The following is a 19,613-nucleotide window of genomic DNA, read 5'->3' as shown; positions in this document are numbered from 1 at the left end:
CAATACATGCAAAGTTGGCACACCCATCATCTCTCAGTTCGGTTCAGTCACTCAGTCGTGTCCGACTCTTTGCGACCCCATGAATTGCAGCACACCAGGCCTCCCTGTCCACCACCATCTCCCAGAGTTCACTCAAACTCACATCCATCGAGTCAGTGATGCCATCCAGTCATCTCATCCTCTGTCATCCCCTTCTCTTCCTGCCCCCAGTCCCTCCCAGCATCAGAGTCTTTTTCAATGAGTCATCTCTTCGCATGAGGTGGCCAAAGTACTGGAGTTTCAGCTTTAGCATCATTCCCTCCAAAGAACACCCAGGGCTGATCTCCTGCAGAGTGGACTGGTTGGACCTCCTTGCAGTCCAAGATATTTTCATCATCATGAAAGGGAACCCTGTATCCATTAGGCAATCACTTCCCAGTCTTTGATGAATACTGATCTGATTTCTGCCTCTATGCTGCTGCTACGCTAAGTTGCTTCAGTCGTGTCCGACTCTGCAACCCCATAGACGGCAGGCCATCAGGCTCTCCCATCCCTGGGATTCTCCAGGCAAGAACACTGGAGTGGGTTGCCATTTCCTTCTCCAATGCATGAAAGTGAAAAGTGAAAGTGAAGTCGCTCAGTTGTGCCCGACTCCTAGCGACCCCATGGACTGCAGCCTATCAGGCTCCTCCCTCCGTGGGATTTTCCAGGCAAGAATACTGGAGTGGGGTGCCATTGCCTTCTCCAGATCTGCCTCTATAGATTTGTCTAATTAGTGCATTTCATAGACAGGGAATCATATCCTTTGTGACATTCATTTTGTATCTGTTTTCTTTTTTTTTATTTTGCACAATGTTTTTTATTTGGTCCATATTGTAGCATGAATCAGATGTTAAATTCCTTTTTACAGCTAAAGTTCAATTGTATAGATATACCACTTTTGTTTTTGCATAGCAATTGATATTAATTTGGTTTATTTCCAACTTTTGACTACTGAGACTACTATAGAGTAGAAAATTTTAATTTGAATGAAGTTTAGTTTATAAATCATTTTTTTTCATGGACTGCGCTGCTAATACTATACCTGAAAACTCATCCATCAAAACCCAGGTCACATAGATTTTCTCCTCCATTTTGTTTTAGAAATTTTAGAGTTGTACATGTCACATTTGGAACTATAATCTATTTCAATCAATATTTGTGCAAATTATAAGGCTTTGTCGATGTTTAGTTTTTTGTTTATGGACATCCAGTTTGCCAAATACCATTTGTTGAAAGACAATTCTTTCTCTTTTGCATTAACTTTGAATACTTTTCAAAAATCAGACAACTATACTCCTGTGGTCCATTTCTGGGCTTTCTAGTCTGTTCCTTTGATTTATGTATCTGTTCTTTTGTTTATACCATACTGTCTCTATTATTGTAATTTTAGGTTTAATCTTGAAATTTGGTAGCATGATTCTTCCAACTTAGACTTTCATCTTTAGTATTAGGTTGGGTATTCTAGATTTTTGCCTTTCCTTATAAAAGTTTTAGTTATATCATTAATATCTGCATGATATCTTGCTGATATAGCAATGGGAATTGTATTTAATCTATAATTCAAGCTGAAAACAATTGGTAGTATTAAATATCCCAATGTATCTTCATTTATTTACTTTTCTTAGATTTTTATAGCTTTCCACATATCAATCCTACAAAGGTTTTATAAAGTTTATACATAAATATTTCATTCTATTGCATTGATTCTAATTGTTCATTTGTGATATATAGGAAGGCAATCAACTTTTGTATACTGATCAAATATTCTTCAATCTTGCTATATTCACTTATTAGTTATAGAGCTTTTCTTATAGATTCTTTGGGATTTTCCACATAGAAAATAAGGCATCTATCATATAGGAAGTGATTCCTCTGTATCTATTTCCAGGAGATTGTGGAGAAGTTGTATTATTTCTTTCATAAATGTGCAGTAGATTCTCCAGTGACATTATCTGTTTTATTTTGTTTAGGTTATTAATTATTTATTGCATTTATTTAACAGATATAGAGCTGTCAAGAGCTCAGCTAAAGAGAGAGAGCTGGACAGCTAGGTGTCAGAGTCTTCAATTAAAGCCACAAGATGCCTTATATACAATGAAATATTACTCAACCATTAAGAATAATGAAATAATGCCATTCGCAGCAACATGGTTGGACCTAGAGATTATCACACTGACTGAAGACAAAGACAAATATCATATGATATCAGTTATATGTGGAATCTGAAGTATGATGCAAATGATCTCATTTACAAACAGAAGCAGACTCACAGACATAGAAAACAAACTTTTGATTACCAAAGGGAAGTGGGGGACTGAATAAGTTAGGAGCTTGGGATTAACATATACAAATTACTGTTTATAAAACAGGCAAACAAGAACTGCTGTATAGCACAGGGACTTACATTCAATGTTATGTAATAAGCAATCATGTAATAAATCTGAAAAAGCATTGAATCACTTTGCCATATACCTGACACTAACACAACACTGTAAAATACTATAATTCAATTTTTAAATAATGATTAAAAAAAAAAAGAAGCAACAACAAGACAAAATGAAAGTAGGTTAATAGTGAAGCCTTTAATCTCTGACTGCATGTGATATTTTAAGTGCAAGGCTAAACCCAGAAGAAATGCTTACTTTTTCCAAGTTCCATTTTCCCTCGTGAGTCAGTGCATTGGTTCAGGTATATGAGAACAGAGAGTGTGAGATGCTCAGTTCACCACCGTGAGAGACAGAACCAAATGGTTCCTATTATGCTATGGACCTTGAGGCTGGAGAGAGAAAGCAGGGGGAGATTAGGGTAGAAAAGGACAAAGTACCGAGTTATAGTGAGGAAAACTGTCTCCAATCCACCTAGTCTGAGCAGAGGCACCTGGGAAAGCCCTCAGCCAAACCCTCAGGTAGAGAGACCTCCAACTGAGAACACCTGGCTGAGAATACATCTAAATATAAGAGCATGGCTTGCCAGCAGGGCCTGAGCCCTTGCCTGTAACTTTTTTCAGAAACTGCAATTCATTGTCTCTGCATCAAGTGGAAAAGTCTGCTTTCCTCGGAGACCTGCCAGGTATAGCCTTTGTAATTGCCTGTAGTCAAGCTTGAAATATCAAACTAGATTGTGAGGCCAGGAGCCAGACTTCTCCAGAGTTATTTAGGTTATCTATTTTTTCCTTGTATGAGTTTCGGTAGATTGTGTATTTCAAGAAATTTGTTGGTCCATCTCACCTGAGTCATCAAATTTGGAAGCATAGAGTTGTTCAAAGTATTCTTTATAACCCTTTTACTATTCCTGACATCACTGTTAATGACTCCTGTGTCATTTCTAATATTGCTAATGTGTAGCTTTCTCATTTTCCTTGTTAGTTTGACTAAAGGTTTACAAGTTGTATTGATATTTTCCATAAATGAATATTAGATAATGATGATTGCTGCTGCTCAGGCCATGTACATGTTTAGTGATTTTTCTGCTTAGTTGAACTAACCATTGTGATAAGAAATATAGAAGTTTCCAACTATAACAATGGATATGTCTATCTCACCTATTAATTTTGCCTCTTATTTTGAAGCTGTGTTGTTGGGTGCATAAATGGTTAAGACTGTGATATATTTTTGGAGACTTGTCATCTTAATCATTGTGTAAGGGCTCCTTTGTCACTGGTCATCCTCCATCTTCTGAAGTCTGATATGTTTGAAATTAATGCAGATATTCCAGCTTTATTTTATTGTTCCCATGGTAAATAATTTGTTACTTTACTTTCAACTTAACCAAATGTTCATATTTAAAGTGGGTTTCTTATAGAATATGTAAAATTGGATCATGTGTGTTTTAATAGATTCTAATAGCCTCTGTCATTTATTTGGTATAATTAGACTACTCATTTTATGACACCACCTTAGACTGATAAAAATTAAACCAAGTGATAAAAATAAAAACTGCATAATAAGAAAAAAAAAAAGGAAGTGTTGATATAGTTAGAATAATATCTACAATGTTTGTATTTTTTATGGGTTAATTGTAGTTTTTATACGATATCATTTTATGTCATTTCTTACCATATCAATTGTACTTTGAAAAGTTTTTAGTACTGTTACAAGGTTTATAGTGAACATTTATTTTATTTGTTTAGGCCGTGACGGGTCTTCATTGCTGTGTGGGCTTTTCTCTAGTTGTGGCAAGAGGGGTCTATTCTTCCACGTGATGCGCGGGTTTCTCGTTGAAATGGCATCTCTTGTTGTGGAGTATGGGCTCTAGGACATGTGAGCTCAGTAGCTGCAGCTCCAGGACAGGCTCATTAGTTGTGGTGCACCAGCTTCATTTTTCAGCAGCACGTGGGATCCTCCTGGATCAGGGATTGAACGCATGTCTCTTGCATTGGCAGTTGGAGTCTTTACCACTGAACCAGGGAAGCCTTACAGTGAACATTTTAAACTAGTCTAAATCCACATTCAAATAACAGCATATCACATACAGTGCAGATACTTTTCACCAGAGTATTTCCAGCTCCTTCCTCCCATCTCTGGTGACATTACTAACATTGCTGTACTTATCTATGCACTATATTCACCTATACAGTGGTACTATTATGCCTTAACGAGTTGTCATTGTGATCAAATAAGACAAAGAATAAAATTATCTCATTTTTTGCTTCTCCAATGCTCTTATTGTTTACCCAGGTTTCTAAATTACATCATTTTTCTTTGATCTGAAGAATTTCTATTAACATATCTTGTGGGGCAAATCTGCTGGAGATGAACTCTTCTGTTATTTTTGTTTGAAAAATTACTTTACCCCACTTTGTCAGATAATTTTACTGAGTAGAAAATTCTAGTTTTTTTTTTTTTCCAACAAATTAAATGTTTGTCTATTCTCATAGTTTCTTAGGAAGGGCTAATTAATTCTTATCATCATTCCTCTTCATTTAAGGTGCTGTATTTTCTGGCCTGGCTTTTTCTGTGTTTGCTTTCCTATGGTTTGAATATACCTAAGTGTGTTTCTCTTTGGTGTTTTGTTCTGTTTGCTTTGTTTTGGTACTTATTAGACTTGATGTTCTCCATCCTTCCTGAATCTGTGATCTGTTGTCCAATACTTCCAATATTTCTTCTCTCTTTTACCTCTTTCTTGCATTCCTAATCCACACATGTTATGCTTTTTGATATGGCCCCATATTTATTGGATGTACTATTTTACTAATTTATTTATCTCTTTGAATTCCAATATGGGATGTTTCTACTGACCAATTTTCAAGTTCACTGATTCTTTCTCCAGCCACATGAAAGCTGCTGCTTAGGCACCACTCTCTTAATGGACATGAATGTGAGCAAATTCCAGGAGATAGTGAAGGACAGAGGAGCCCAGTGTTCTGCAGTCCATGGGATCACACAGAGTTGGACATGACTTAGCAACTGAATGACAATGAACAAGTCATCAAACACATTCTTCATTTGACTGTGTTTTTAATTTGGAACATTCCCCTTCAATCCTTTCTTAGAGTTTCTATCCTTTTGTTTATATTACCCATTTATTCTTACGTGTTCTCTATTTTCCATTAAAATATTTAGCATACTGATCTTAGTTATTTGGTTTCCCAGACTGCTTCCAAAGTCTGCCATAACTCAGTCTGATTCTGATGTTCTCTTTGTCTCCTTAGACAAAGAATATTTTTGTGTTCCAGCTTGTCTTCTAAAGTTTTTGTTGAAAACTGTATATATGTATCTAGTAATCCTGAATCTTTCTTTAGCCAAACTTTAGTCAAGCTCCTCCAAGTTCTATTCTCAGGTAGGCTTTTAGTTTGGACTATCATTGCTCAGTTATGACAAGAATCCTGTTAATTTTATAGTCAAAATCCCCCAGCCTCAATATCTGATCAAATTTCTCATAATCCCTACTATCCCCCAGATGGCTTCTGATTACCCTGGCCTACCTTCAACAAAGATCCTGTTAGGTTTATCCATATTCTTAATATTTCCTCTTAGTATTTTTATATCTACAAACAAGCTACTTGGCTATAAAATTCTATTTTTATGTGTTCAAAATTGAGTTTTCTTGTATTTGAGGTCTCATTCTCTCTATCATGTTAGTCCTGACTCTAAGTTCATTTTCTATATCTGTAAGTCTATTTCTGTTTTATAAATAAGTTCATTTGCCCTCCCTTTTTTTTTTAGATTCCACATATAAGTGATATCATACCCCATACTCTTCCCTTGTGTTTATCATTTTAACTATTGTCCAGTTCTGGTTTTCTTTGACTTTGGTAAGAGGAACTGAGTTAAAAAGGCCTTTTTATGTAAGATTTCATGAAAACTTAGCCAGGAATTAGGCTGTATTATTTTTTGCTGTAGTTTCCTCTAGTGTCCTTATTTCATCATGTATCTTGACTTTGTCTTCTAGAAGTCTTCCTCCTCAAAAGGATTCTCTGTTGCAGAGCTTTGTCAAATATAATGAAGTGTTATACTAATATCCTTTTAGCCTGGTGAAGGGGTGTGAAAGGAGATTATTCTATAATCCCCAAATTAAATTGCAATGCTTATGTGGCTCTATGGATCAAGGCTCTGACTTTCATGAATGTTTTTTCAGTGTTATAATGTTGTTTTGTTTTTCACTGATCTCTACTTTTTCCCATGGTTACAGTGATCAAAGTTCATTTCCTTGAAGCCCTGACCACTATTGACTACTTTTTCCCTTTTAGCAGTAACAAGAAGGCTAAAAGGGATGGACCAAAAGGAAATCCCTTCACCCAGCTGTTGTAAACCTTTGGCAAGATTCTTTCACTTGAATTTAGACTTTTGCTATAGAGAAAACTCTTCATGGATTTCACAATGTTTACCTTTCCTTTCCACCTGCCAGAGCCAAAAAGGGATCTTTCTTAGATCTTTACCATGAGAAACTGGAGAGGCTCCTAGAGATAAAACAAACAAAAGTGTGGGGTCCTTTGAAGATAAAGGCCCCAGGAGTTTCTCACTTTTTTTTTTTATTTTTACTAATCTTTACACAACCTCCAAAAATCATTAAAACTGGCAATTTAGTGTTCCCAACTGTTTAGCATAAACATGAGTTTGAGCAAACTTAGGGAGTTAGTGAGGGACAAGAAAGCCTGGTGCTGCAGTTCGTGGGGTCATAGAGTCAGACATGACTTAGCAACTGAAACAACAACAAGCTTCAATTCCAGGTGAACAGATAAAATGATATTTCTCCCAGGATATGCCAGTTTCTTCCTTTTTTACATCTGACAAGTTTCCCTGAAAATTGATTTCTATTGAGTCCAAGAAAATCACTGACTTTTGGATCCACCAGCTTTTTCTTATTGTAAGGATATATATGATGACCACCAAGCTCCTTGAGTAAAGCTTAACTTCATTTCCTCTTATAGATTACCTCTTGCTGATTTCATTTTGTTCATCCTCCATTTTTATTAGCTTATTGTTAATTCTTTTCTGTTTTGTGAAGTGTTTCAATATTATCTAGACCTCTGTAGAGTTTTTAAATTATCTATTGAATTATATAGTTCAAAATTAACTTAATATTCATGAAACTAAGATTTTATAATAGTAAAACACTATAATACAAACCTTGATTTCTATATTCCTAATGGGAAAGCAATGTATTGCATGTAAGCAAACACTTAATCTGTATGACATGATTTCACTGACTTCTGGGAAGATACTCTAATTCCAAACTAACTTTTCTCCAACCAGTATGTGAAATCCCTTTAACAAGAGATCAATCTTTTATATACCTCAAAAAGAAATACAACTTCAAATGTCTCTTTGGAGAAGTAATATCTTGAATTCAATTCTTCTTGGGTAAAATTAAATAACAAGTCCTTTGAAGGCACTAAGAGCTTGAAAAGGAAAAGGAATGGATCAGATAAGCTGAAGAAAATGAACAAAAATATAAACCTGGTGTGAAGAAACTCTCAATGTGTCCCAGCTCTAATTTAAAACAAAATCTATAGCTGTATGAAAGAAAATGTCTTAGAGTTGAAGAACAGAAAGCCAGGTAGAATTCACCCATAGAATGGTTGTCAGTCATTGCCTGCTGGAAAATCACTAGCGGCACTGAATAGAAATTCAATGACTATTTTAGCCTCATAAGAAGAAACAAACCCAGAGGGTATAAGGAAACCACCCAAATCACAGAGATAATTAGTAGCAAATACTGAACTAAAAATATTCTATCATTTGCAACCATTTGGTTTTGCAATATACAGTAAAAAGTTATTCATTTGCTGAGTTTTTTTTTTTTTCATCAAATCACAGCAATAAATCATAATAAAATCACAAAAGCAAAATGTTATAAAATACACTTCTCATTTTAATTTATTGGACTTCAAAATATTAAAATGCCACATTTGAATTCTGGCCTGAAATTGCTTATCTTGTGTAAAAACCTATTTTGAGATGATGGGCTGAATGCATAGCTTCCCCCTGTGTATTTAAATGTGTAGTATTGATTTTAAAAATATATAGTTTTGAATCTCTAAGGCTTTTCTTGAAATCTAGAAGTAAAATAGTCAGTGACAAAGAAATTTTGAGAAATAAAGGAAATAAATTGCATGCAGTAAATAATGATAAAGCCTTGAATGAAAAGTGTGTATGTATGATCAATATAAAGTATCAGAGACAAAACTTATCTTCTCACCTGAAACAACAACAACAAAAAATAGACATATTCAAGATAACAGACATTGGAAAATAAAGGGTATTATTCACTGAGAGAAAAAAGCAGAAGATAAGCTATAGAGTTTCTTAAGGAGCAAGAAGGAGAAATCTAGGCTCTTGCAGCTGCTCTGAATTTAATATTGAAGCTGAAAGACCAAACGGACTGCAGAAACTGAAGCTCACAGTGTAGGTATATATGGGAGATTCTTCTCAAATGGATTTCTAGATTCGGGCAATCCCAGTAAAAAATCTTAGCAGAAGAATATGATAGAACAGAGAGTACAGAAATAGATTCACACAGCTATAGTCAACAGATTTTTGAGAATGGACCAAGAAAATTCTATGGAAACTTTATCTTATAAGTAAATAGTCCAGGAAGAGTTTGATTTTGATATACTGATGAATGGACTTTGATCTGACCTTTATAACTCAATGAAAATTTAAAAGAAAAAGGATCCTAGACCTAATAGTAAAATGAAAGTTTTAAAACTTCTAGAAGAAAACATAGGAGAAAATATTTGTGAATATTAGTTTAAGGAAAGAATGTTTTGATACAGCACTAATACATGATTAATAAATTAAAAAATAGTAATTTGGAATTTAAACTAAAAACTGCTACTTTGGGAAAAGATATTGTTAAAATTATAAAGATATGGAATGAACTAGAAAAAAGTTTTGCAAATTTGACACTTGATAAAGGATTTTCATCTAGAATATACAAAAGACTTTCAATATTCAATCATGAGGATACAATCTACTTAAGATGGTCAAATTATTTCATTTGAATCTCTAAAGTGTAAAGGGTTCACCATACTAAGTAAGATATGAGATAATTTGACCTCTGATATACTGCATATGAGAATGTAACATTGTACAATGCCTTTGGAAGGTATTTATGGAAAATGCTCCAGTAAAATATAGTGACATAAAGAAGAACAGTGGTCATTTGGGACAGAGATTGTGAAGGGGTAGGTGAAAAAACAAATGTAAGCAAAGTTTTGGGGGTGATGGGTACACTCATTACTGCAGTTATACTGATGATTTAACATGTACTAAATATAAAAATGCACATTTTCGCTATGTTCAGTTCAATTTATATCAATCAAACCTTAATGAAATCAATTTTTAAACATTGTGTATAGAACTATAATATTTGTAGTCCATTTGGTCTGGGCCCCATGATATCATTAGGCTTCCCTGGTGGCTCAGTGGTAAAGAATCCACCTGCCAATGCAGGAGACATGTGTTCGATCCCTGTGATGGGAAGATCCCCTGGAGAAGAAAAAGGCAACTCACTCCAGTACTCTTGTCTGGGAATCCTGGGGGGCTACAATCCATGGGGTTGCAAAGCAGATGGAAACGACTAAGTGACTAAACAACAACAAACAACAATAGTATCATTAATGGGGCAGGCTTCTTAAATTTTTTGTTCAGTTGTTTACTAGTGCTATGTCTTTTCCTCATAGGATCAGGAATGCATCTCTGTCTCCAGGAATCAAGAGCATTTCACAGGCAGTTCACAAAAGAAAAGTATAAATCTTACTCTATCCATGATGTAATTGCATATCAAAAGACCCATTGTAAGTTGAAAACATTCTTAAGTCAAAAGTGAATTTAATACACCCAACATCCTGAACAGTCCACCTTACACGAGCTCAGAATGTTTATATTAGCCTACAGTGAGGTACAATCATCTAAAGCAAAGCCTATTTTATAATAAAGTGTGAAATATTTCATGCAATTGATTGAATGCTATCAGTCTGTCAGTTAAGTCGCTCAGTCATGTCTGACTCTTTGCGACCCCATGAATTGCAGCATGCAAGGCATCACTGTCCATCACCAACTCCTGGAAATCACTCAAACTCATGTCCATCAGTCGGTGATGCCATCCAACCATCTCATCCTCTGTCGTCCCCTTCTCCTCCTGCTCCCAATCGCTCCCAGCATCAGAGTCTTTTCCAATGAGTCAGCTCTTCACATGAGGTGGCCAAAGGACTGGAGTTTCAACTTTAGCATCAGTCCTTCCAAAGAATACCCAGGACTGATCTCCTTCAGAATGGACTGGTTGAATCTCCTTTCAGTCCAAGGGACTCTCAAGAGTCTTCTCCAACACCACAGTTCAAAAGCATCAATTCTTCAGTGCTCAGCTTTCTTTTTTTTTTTTTTTAATTTTAAATTTTATTTTATTTTTTAACTTTACAATATTGTATTAGTTTTGCCAAATATCAAAATGAATCCGCCACAGGTATACATGTGTTCCCCATCCTGAACCCTCCTCCCTCCTCCCTCCCCATTCCATCCCTCTGGGTCGTCCCAGTGCACCAGCCCCAAGCATCCAGTATCGTGCATCGAACCTGGACTGGCAACTCATTTCATACATGATATTTTACATGTTTCAATGCTATTCTCCCAAATCTTCCCACCCTCTCCCTCTCCCACAGAGTCCATAAGACTGTTCTATACATCAGTGTCTCTTTTGCTGTCTCGTACACAGGGTTATTGTTACCATCTTTCTAAATTCCATATATATGCGTTAGTATACTGTATTGGTGTTTTTCTTTCTGGCTTACTTCACTCTGTATAATAGGCTCCAGTTTCATCAGCTTTCTTCATAGTCCAACTCTCACATCCATACATGACCACTGGAAAAACCATAGCCTTGACTAGATGGACCTTTGTTGGCAAAGTAATGTCTCTGATTTTGAATATGCTATCTAGGTTGATCATAACTTTCCATCCAAGGAGTCTTTTAATTTCATGGAGGCAATCACCATCAATAGTGATTTTGGAGCCCCCCAAAGTAAAGTCTGCCACTCTTTTCACTGTTTTCCAATCTATTTGCCATGAAGTGATGGGACCAGATGCCATGATCTTAGTTTTCTGAATGTTGGGATTAAAGCAAACTTTTTCACTCTCCTCTTTCACTCTCATCAAGAGGCTTTTGAGTTCCTCTTCACTTTCTGCCATAAGGGTGATATCATCTGGATATCTGAGGTTATTGATATTTCTCCCAGCAGTCTTGATTCCAGCTTGTACTTCTTCCCACCCAGCATTTCTTATGATGTACTCTGCATATAAGTTAAATAAGCAGGGTGACAATATACAGCCTTAACGTACTCCCTTTCCTATTTGGAACCTGTCCAGTTCTAACTGTTGCTTCCTGACCTGCATACAGATTTCTCAAGAGGCAGGTCAGGTGCTCTGGTATTCCCATCTCTTAAAGAATTTTTCACAGTTTATTGTGATCCACACAGTCAAAGGCTTTGGCATAGTCAATAAGGCAGAAATAGGTGTTTTTCTGGAAATTTCTTCTTTTTTCCATGATCCAGCGGATGTTGGCAATTTGATCTCTGGTTCCTCTGACTTTTCTAAAACCAGCTTGAACATCTGGAAGTTCACGGTTCAAGTATTCTTGAAGCCTGGCTTGGAGAATTTTGAGCATTAATTTACTATCATGTGAGATGAGTGCAATTGTGCGATAGTTTGAATATTTTTGGCATTGCCTTTCTTTGGGATTGGAATGAAAACTGACCTTTTCCAGTCCTGTGGCCACTGCTGAGTTTTCCAAATTTGCTGGCATATTGAGTGCAGCACATTCACAGCATCATCTTTCTTTTTTTTAATTATTATTATTATTTTTTAACTTAACAATATTGTATTGGTTTTGTCATATATCAACATGAATCCACCACAGGTATACACGTGTTCCCTATCCTGAATCCTCCTCCCTCCTCCCTCCTCATACCATCCCTCTGGGTCGTCCCAGTGCACCAACCCCAAGCATCCAGTATCATGCATCGAACCTGAACTGTACTAATGCATATATATGGAATTTAGAAAGATGGTAACATCAGCTTTCAGGATTTGAAATAGCTCAACTGGAATTCCATCACCTCCACTAGCTTTGTTCATAGTGATGCTTTCTAAGGCCCACTTGGCTTCACGTTCCAGAATGTCTGGCCTAGGTCAGTGATCACACCATCATGATTATCTGGGTTGTGAAGATATTTTTTGTACAGTTCTTCTTTGTATTCTTGCCACCTCTTCTTAATATCTTGTTTCTCTTAGGTCAATACCATTTCTGTCCTTTATGAAGCCCATCTTTGCATGAAATGTCCCCTTGGTATCTCTAATTTTCTTGAAGAGATCTCTAGTCTTTCCCATTCTGTTGTTTTCCTCTATTTCTTTGCATTGATTGCTGAGGAAGGCTTTCTTTTCTCTCCTTGCTATTCTTTGGAACTTTGCATTCGGATGCTTATATTTTTCCTTTTCTCCTTTGCTTTTTGCTTCTCTTCTTTTCACAGCTATTTGTAAGGCCTCCCCAGACAGCCATTTTGCTGTTTTGCATTTCTTTTCCATGGGGATGGTCTTGATCCCTGTCTCCTGTACAATGTCATGAACCTCCATCCATAGTTCATCAGGCATTCTATCTATCAGAACTAGTCCCTTAAATCTATTTCTCACTTCCAGTGTATAATCATAAGGGATTTGATGTAGGTCATACTTGAATGGTCTAGTGGTTTTTCCTACTTTGTTATATTTAAGTCTGAATTTGGCAATAATGAGTTCATGATCTGAGCCACAGTCAGCTCCCAGTCTTGTTTTTGCTGACTGTATAGAGCTTCTCCATCTTTGGCTGCAAAGAATATAATCAATCTGATTTCAGTGTTGACCATCTGGTGATGTCCATGTGTGGAGTCTTCTCTTGTGTTGTTGGAAGAGGGTGTTTGTTATGACCAGTGCGTTATCTTGGCAAAACTCTATTAGCTTTTGCCCTGCTTCATTCCATATTCCAAGGCCAAATTTGCCTGTTACCCAGGTGTTTCTTGACTTCCTACTTTTGCATTCCAGTCCTCTATAATGCAAAGGGCATCTTTTTTGGGTGTTAGTTCTAAAATGTCTTATAAGTGTTCATAGAACCATTCAACTTTGGCTTTTCAGCATTACTGGTTGGGGCATAGACTTGGATTACTATGATATTGAATGGTTTGCCTTGGAATTGAACAGTGATCACTCTGTTTTTTTTTTTTTGTTTGTTTTTTGTTTTTTTGAGACTGCATCCAAGTACTGCATTTCGGACTGTTTTGTTGACCATGGTGGCTACTCCATTTCTTCTAAGGGATTCCTGCTCACAGTAGTAGATATAATGGTCATCTGAGTTAAAATCACCCATTCCAGTCCATTTCAGTTCGCTGATTCCTAGAATGTCGACATTCATTCTTGCCATCTCCTGTTTGACCACTTCCAATTTGCCTTGATTCATGGACCTGACATTCCAGGTTCCTATGCAATATTACTCTTTACAGCATCGGACCTTGCTTCTATCACCAGTCACATCCACAGCTGGGTATTGTTTATGCTTTGGCCCCATCCCTTCATTATTTCTGGAGTTATTTCTCTACTGATCTCCAGTAGCATATTGGGCACCACCGACCTGGGGAGTTCCTCTTTCAGTATCCTGTCACTTTACCTTTTCACACTGTTCATGGAGTTCTCAAGGCAAGAATACTGAAGTGGTTTGCCATTCCCTTCTTCAGCAGACCACATTCTGTCAGACCTCTCCACCATCACCTTCCCATCTTGGGTGGCCCCACATGGCATAGCTTAGTTTCATTGAGTTAGACAAGGCTGTGGTCCTAGAGTGATTAGATTGACTAGTTTTCGGTGTTATGGTTTCAGTGTGTCTGCCCTCTGATGCTCTCTTGCAACACCTACCGTCTTACTTGGGTTTCTCTTATCTTAGATGTGAGGTATCTCTTCACTGAAGCTCCAGCAAAGCACAGCTGCTGCTCCTTACCTTGGATGAGGGTTATCTCCTCACTGGCTGCCCTTCCTGACCTTGAACATAGAGTAGCTCCTCTTGGCCCTCCTGCACCCTGAATGCTGTACTGAAAGTGAAAAACCGAATGGGTGTCTAGGTACAGATGGTTGTAAGTGTATCCACTGTTTACCATGTGATGATGTAGCCGACTGAGAACTGGGCTCATTGCCACCTCCCAGCACCAGGAGAGGATTTCTTACCATGTATCGTTAGCCAGGGTAAAGATCAAAACCTAAAACTGAAGTAGAGTTTCTACCAAAAGTGTATCTCTTTCGCATCATCATGAAGTCAAAAATTCGGAAATAAAATGGGGAACCACCCACCAATGACAAAGGGGACTGGAGAAAGAAACGACAACCCACTCCAGTATTCTTGCTTGTGAAACCCCATGGACAAAGGAGCCTGGAAGCTATGGTCCATGTGGTTACAAAAGAGTCAGACAAAACTTAGTGACTGAACAACAATAATGACTACTAAATAGGATAAGTAACCAACAAAGACCTACTGTATAGCACAGGGAATGCTATTCAATATTCTGTGATAATCTATATGAGAAAAGAATCCAAAAAGAATGAATATATGAATATGTATAACTGAATAACTTTGCTATACACTTGAAACTGACAATATTAGTTATCAACAACATTGTAAATCAAGTATACTCCAATAAAAATTTTTTAAAAAAGAAAAAATATATAACAAAGGGAATAAGCTTGTACAAGCTGACCTATTTTAAACAGACTTTCCCATTTCTGTACAGCTCTTTGGCCAAAAGTTTGTCCAACGGCAATCTCTCTCAAAAGAGAGCATGTGAAATATAGTTTTCATTTTCTCTGTTTAGCTTTACACATTGCCTTTCCAAACTAAATTGAAGTTTTTATGGTTTTTATTAGTAATGAAGAAAGCTAGAATGGATATTAGATTGATAACTAGCAGTGTGTGCTGGAGGCATCAATAGTCCTTTTCACAAGTAGGTGTGGATACAAGAGAGAGAAAAGGTCTCAAGATCAGAAATATTAAAGCATGTACAGTATGATTCCTGGAGTGTCAAACCCTGCATATTCTCTCCCCACCTGCCTCTGTTCTGACAGAGGTACTATGCGTGTGCACCAGTGTGTGAATCACTGTGTTACCTGCAGGAGGAGAAAGGGTAATGTCTCCTGTAGCCTGCCATACATAGGGGTAAATGCAGATAGCAAACTACCCCCACAGTACATGCAACCCCCAATCTTGTTTTCTATTTAAAAAAAAATCTAGAAAACACAACAATTAGAATATACTACCTTTCCATTTGTGTCCCCAAATTTATGTCAGATATCTGAGGAGCAAAACCAAGTGAGAAGATGGGTAAAAACAAAGAAGCAACAAATGACTGAAAACAGCTACAATCATAGATAAGAAACAAATTCAACAAATGGTAGAATATGGGTATATTGAAATTGAACTTATTTTCATTAGGTCCTTTTCCCATTATAGGTTTTTATAAGCTATTGAGTATTGTTGCCTGTGGTATACAGTATGTCCTTTCTGGTTATCTATTTTATAATACAGTAGTGGGTATATGTTAACTATAATATAACCCTAATTGACTCCCCCACCCTTTCACAATTATATATTTGTTTCCTGTGTCTCTTTTGCATCCTTTTTTTTTCACTTATATCTCTTTTGCATCATCATGAAGTGCAAATTTTTCACATTTTTCCTATGTGAAAAATAAAAACTATTTCAGTTTTGTAAATAAGTTCCCTTGTAACATATTTTAGATTTCACATAGAAGTAATACCATGTATTTGTGTTTCCCTGCCCTGATTTGCTTCACTTAGTATGATAATATCTAGGTCATTAGCTCTCTTTTTTTATTTGCTGATAAAGTGGAATATTTCCTCACATTTTTAAACAGTGTTAAATACCTATCATAAGTCCTAAAAAGCATGTTAAAATATATAAGGTATTCAGTATGAAAAGGTATTTTATGTTGCATTAAAATTTTCAGTATCAAAAATAGATGATATTATAAACAGCTAGATCAACAATAAGATTATAGCCAGCATAAAATTATAAAATTTGTATAATTCTATTCAATTTGCATCAGTGTACTTCTGAAAGCATTATAAATGAAATGATTTTTTTAAGAAATAATAAATTATAAAATTTGGACCAAGAATAAATAGAAAACCTGCAGGAAGTAATGATTGTAGCAAGAGTTAGAAAGATGATCAAGAATCTTACACCTGAGATTCAGATCATTTTATAGATGAAACTTGCCATGAATTATCAATGGACAGTTCAGTTACATAAAATTTTCCACAGTACATAAAAAAACAAAGACTTCAGTCCAACCAGATAAGTTAAATAATAAATTTAACCACTTTTAAGGTATAAATGGAAGGACTGATGTTGAAGCTGAAACTCCAATAATTTGTCCACCTGATACGAAGAGCTGACTCATTTGAAAAGACCCTGATGCTGGGAAAGATTGAGGGCAGGAGGAGAAGGGGAGGACAGAAGATGAGATGGTTGGATGGCATCACCGACTCCATGGACATGGGTTTGGGTGGACTTCAGGAGTTGCTGATGGACAGGGAGGCCTGGCATGCTGCGGTTCATGAGGTCACAAAGAGTTGACACCATTGAGTGACTGAACTGAACTGAACTGAATTAAAGATATAAGTATGATCAGGATTTGATAATTTAAGAAATAATGGTTACATATTTCTCATTTTCAAAAATATGTTGTAGAGATTTTTAGGTAAAGCTGCAGATAAAAATATTCATTCCTACTTAAATCAGCATGTATGTATTGTAGTTTTTTAAAATCTAAAAGTGCAAATGGACTTAGAGACAAGCTTCAGGATAGTTCTGCAAGATAATATGAGCTATAAGCATTTTCTCTTGAGCTGACAAAGTAGACCGTGAAAAAAAATATACATTTGTTCCAGAGTTACCCAGCTTTGAAATTTGTTTTATTTACATGTTGTTAAAGACTGTAATTTCTCTAACTGCTGTCAATTTGTATCAGGGGCCAATGATAACTGTGAAGTTGGCTGTTATGAGTTATAACAAGCAGAGCCTTGCAACAAGCTTTGAGTAAGCTTAAGTGAACCATAACAGATTTGCTTAGTAAAGCTGCACTAATAGATTTTTAAAATCTGTGGTATGCTTCTGTGAAACCCAGTAGGGAGGATATAGTACCTGTCATATTTGATTATAATTTGAGAATAAATGCAATACTGAATCAAAATTGAAATATGAATGCAGAAGTTGTTTGGTATTTGGCTGCACAGAAAAATATTTTAAAGGCTCTTTACAGTTTGCTCAAAATGATTTATTAATGTAGAGAAAAAGAAATAATCTTAAACAGTAAAGTTTGACGGGCAATCATGTAGGGAAACAACAAGAGACATCAACTACAAATGTCATAAAGTCTCAAAAATTAGAAGAAACCAGAAAAATAATTATTAGCAGAGACGACACAGAATATTTGAATGGATTCCATCATATTTCAACTCCTGATGCCAATGTAGGTTTTCTTTTCCTAGCACCAGAATTGATGGCTGGTAAAACTGGCTCATTTCCAAGTTTATAAATATTTCAAAATCATTTTCCAATTGCTTTTACCAGTTAACCCTGCCACCAATTCAGCAATGCAACAGAGAGTCCACTTTTTTTGTTTTCTGTTTAAAAGCTTGACTGTTGTTTAGTTGCTAAGTCATGTCCAACTCTTTTACGACCCCTTGGACTGTAGCCTTCCAGTCTCTTCTGTCCATGGGATTTCCCAGGCAAGAATATTGAAATGGGTTGCCACTTCCTTAATATGGTTAGACTTTTAGTGTATGTCTGTGCTGTCTTTACAGTATAAAAATTAAATCAGTGTTTCTTATTGTTTCATGTTTAGAGTATCAACTTAGATAAGTAATTTCATGCATATTTAATGATAATCTATACAAATTTTATAGCCATGCAATTTTACTATTTTTCTATCAGTCTTTGTCTATTTTATCATTTAAAAAGATCTTTACTACATTCTCAATTGCAATTCTTTGTTGAATTTGCCAGATCTAAATATATCACATTACATAGGCACTTGCATTTTAATTTAGTTTTCCATACCATTGGTCATGCAAATGGGTTTCTTGTTTCTATGTGGAATTTCATATCTTGCAGTGTCCTGTAAATAAAGATTAAATTCCACCCTTTTCTTTAAAAAAAAAATGAATATTCACATTTTATTTTTTTTCTCTCTCTTTTTCTAACAGATAAGTACCTTTTTGCATGAAAAGAATTCCTACAATCAATTCTAAAAGGATGAATGCATCACAGAGATAAATGCACAAGAGCACAAGCAATTTGAAAACCATGAAAATGATATTCCAAGAGCTTTTTCACTTTTTTCTTGTCATATAAAAAATGTATAATATCATAAACAAAGTATGCTTTTTGACAGCTGTGGACATTTTGCTGAGTGGCAATCCTGCCCAAGATGCCCCCAGCTCACCTGTTTCCCCAAATGCCTTCCTCATTAGAGAATTTTCCCTTCTGCTCAAGATGAAACAAGAGGACAGCTCCCCTGTTCCCCATTATCTAACTACCAGTTTTTTATTACTGTTGTTGTAGTAAGAACACTTAGCATGAGATCTACCCTCTTGACAAAGCTTTATGTGCACAATGAAGCACTGTTAACTATAGGCACAATGTTGTACAGCAGAACTCTAAAATTTACTCACTTTCATAATTAAAACTTAATACCTATTGAACAGTAAGTCCCCAGTCCTCTCCCAGCCAAAAGTGAGCACCATTCCACTCTCTGTATATGCATTTGACTACTTTTTGGATATACCCTAAAAGTGGAATCATATTGCATTTGTCTTTCTGTGCCTGGTTTATTTCATTTAGCACAATATCCTCCAGGTTCATCCATGTTGTCACACATGGCAGGATTTCATTTTTTTTTTTTTTTTTAAAACTTAAGAATGTTCCATACTTAATGTTCCAATCCAATGTTACATATGAATTTACCACGTTTTCTTTATCCATCTATTGATGGGCATTTAGGTTGTTTCTTGGCTATTGTGAATAATATTGTGATGAACAGGATAGTTCATTGATATCTG

The 19,613-nt window shown here is 36.0% G+C and overlaps 1 long non-coding RNA gene across 1 annotated transcript; it reads left to right on the top strand.

Annotated features, from left to right (window-relative positions):
• The first annotated feature begins 2,992 nt into the window (after window positions 1-2,992).
• On the top strand, window positions 2,993-19,156 carry LOC129629825 (uncharacterized). Its single transcript, XR_008703338.1, has 3 exons — window positions 2,993-3,090; window positions 10,148-10,261; window positions 18,759-19,156. It is a non-coding gene; the product is annotated as an uncharacterized LOC129629825 (long non-coding RNA).
• Window positions 19,157-19,613: the final 457 nt, after the last annotated feature.

Source organism: Bubalus kerabau, chromosome 16 (genome assembly GCF_029407905.1).
Source record: "Bubalus kerabau isolate K-KA32 ecotype Philippines breed swamp buffalo chromosome 16, PCC_UOA_SB_1v2, whole genome shotgun sequence".
NCBI classification, from domain to species: domain Eukaryota; kingdom Metazoa; phylum Chordata; class Mammalia; order Artiodactyla; family Bovidae; genus Bubalus; species Bubalus kerabau.
Note: the sequence above shows the minus strand (reverse complement) of the source record. Positions and strands in the feature narration are given on the sequence as shown.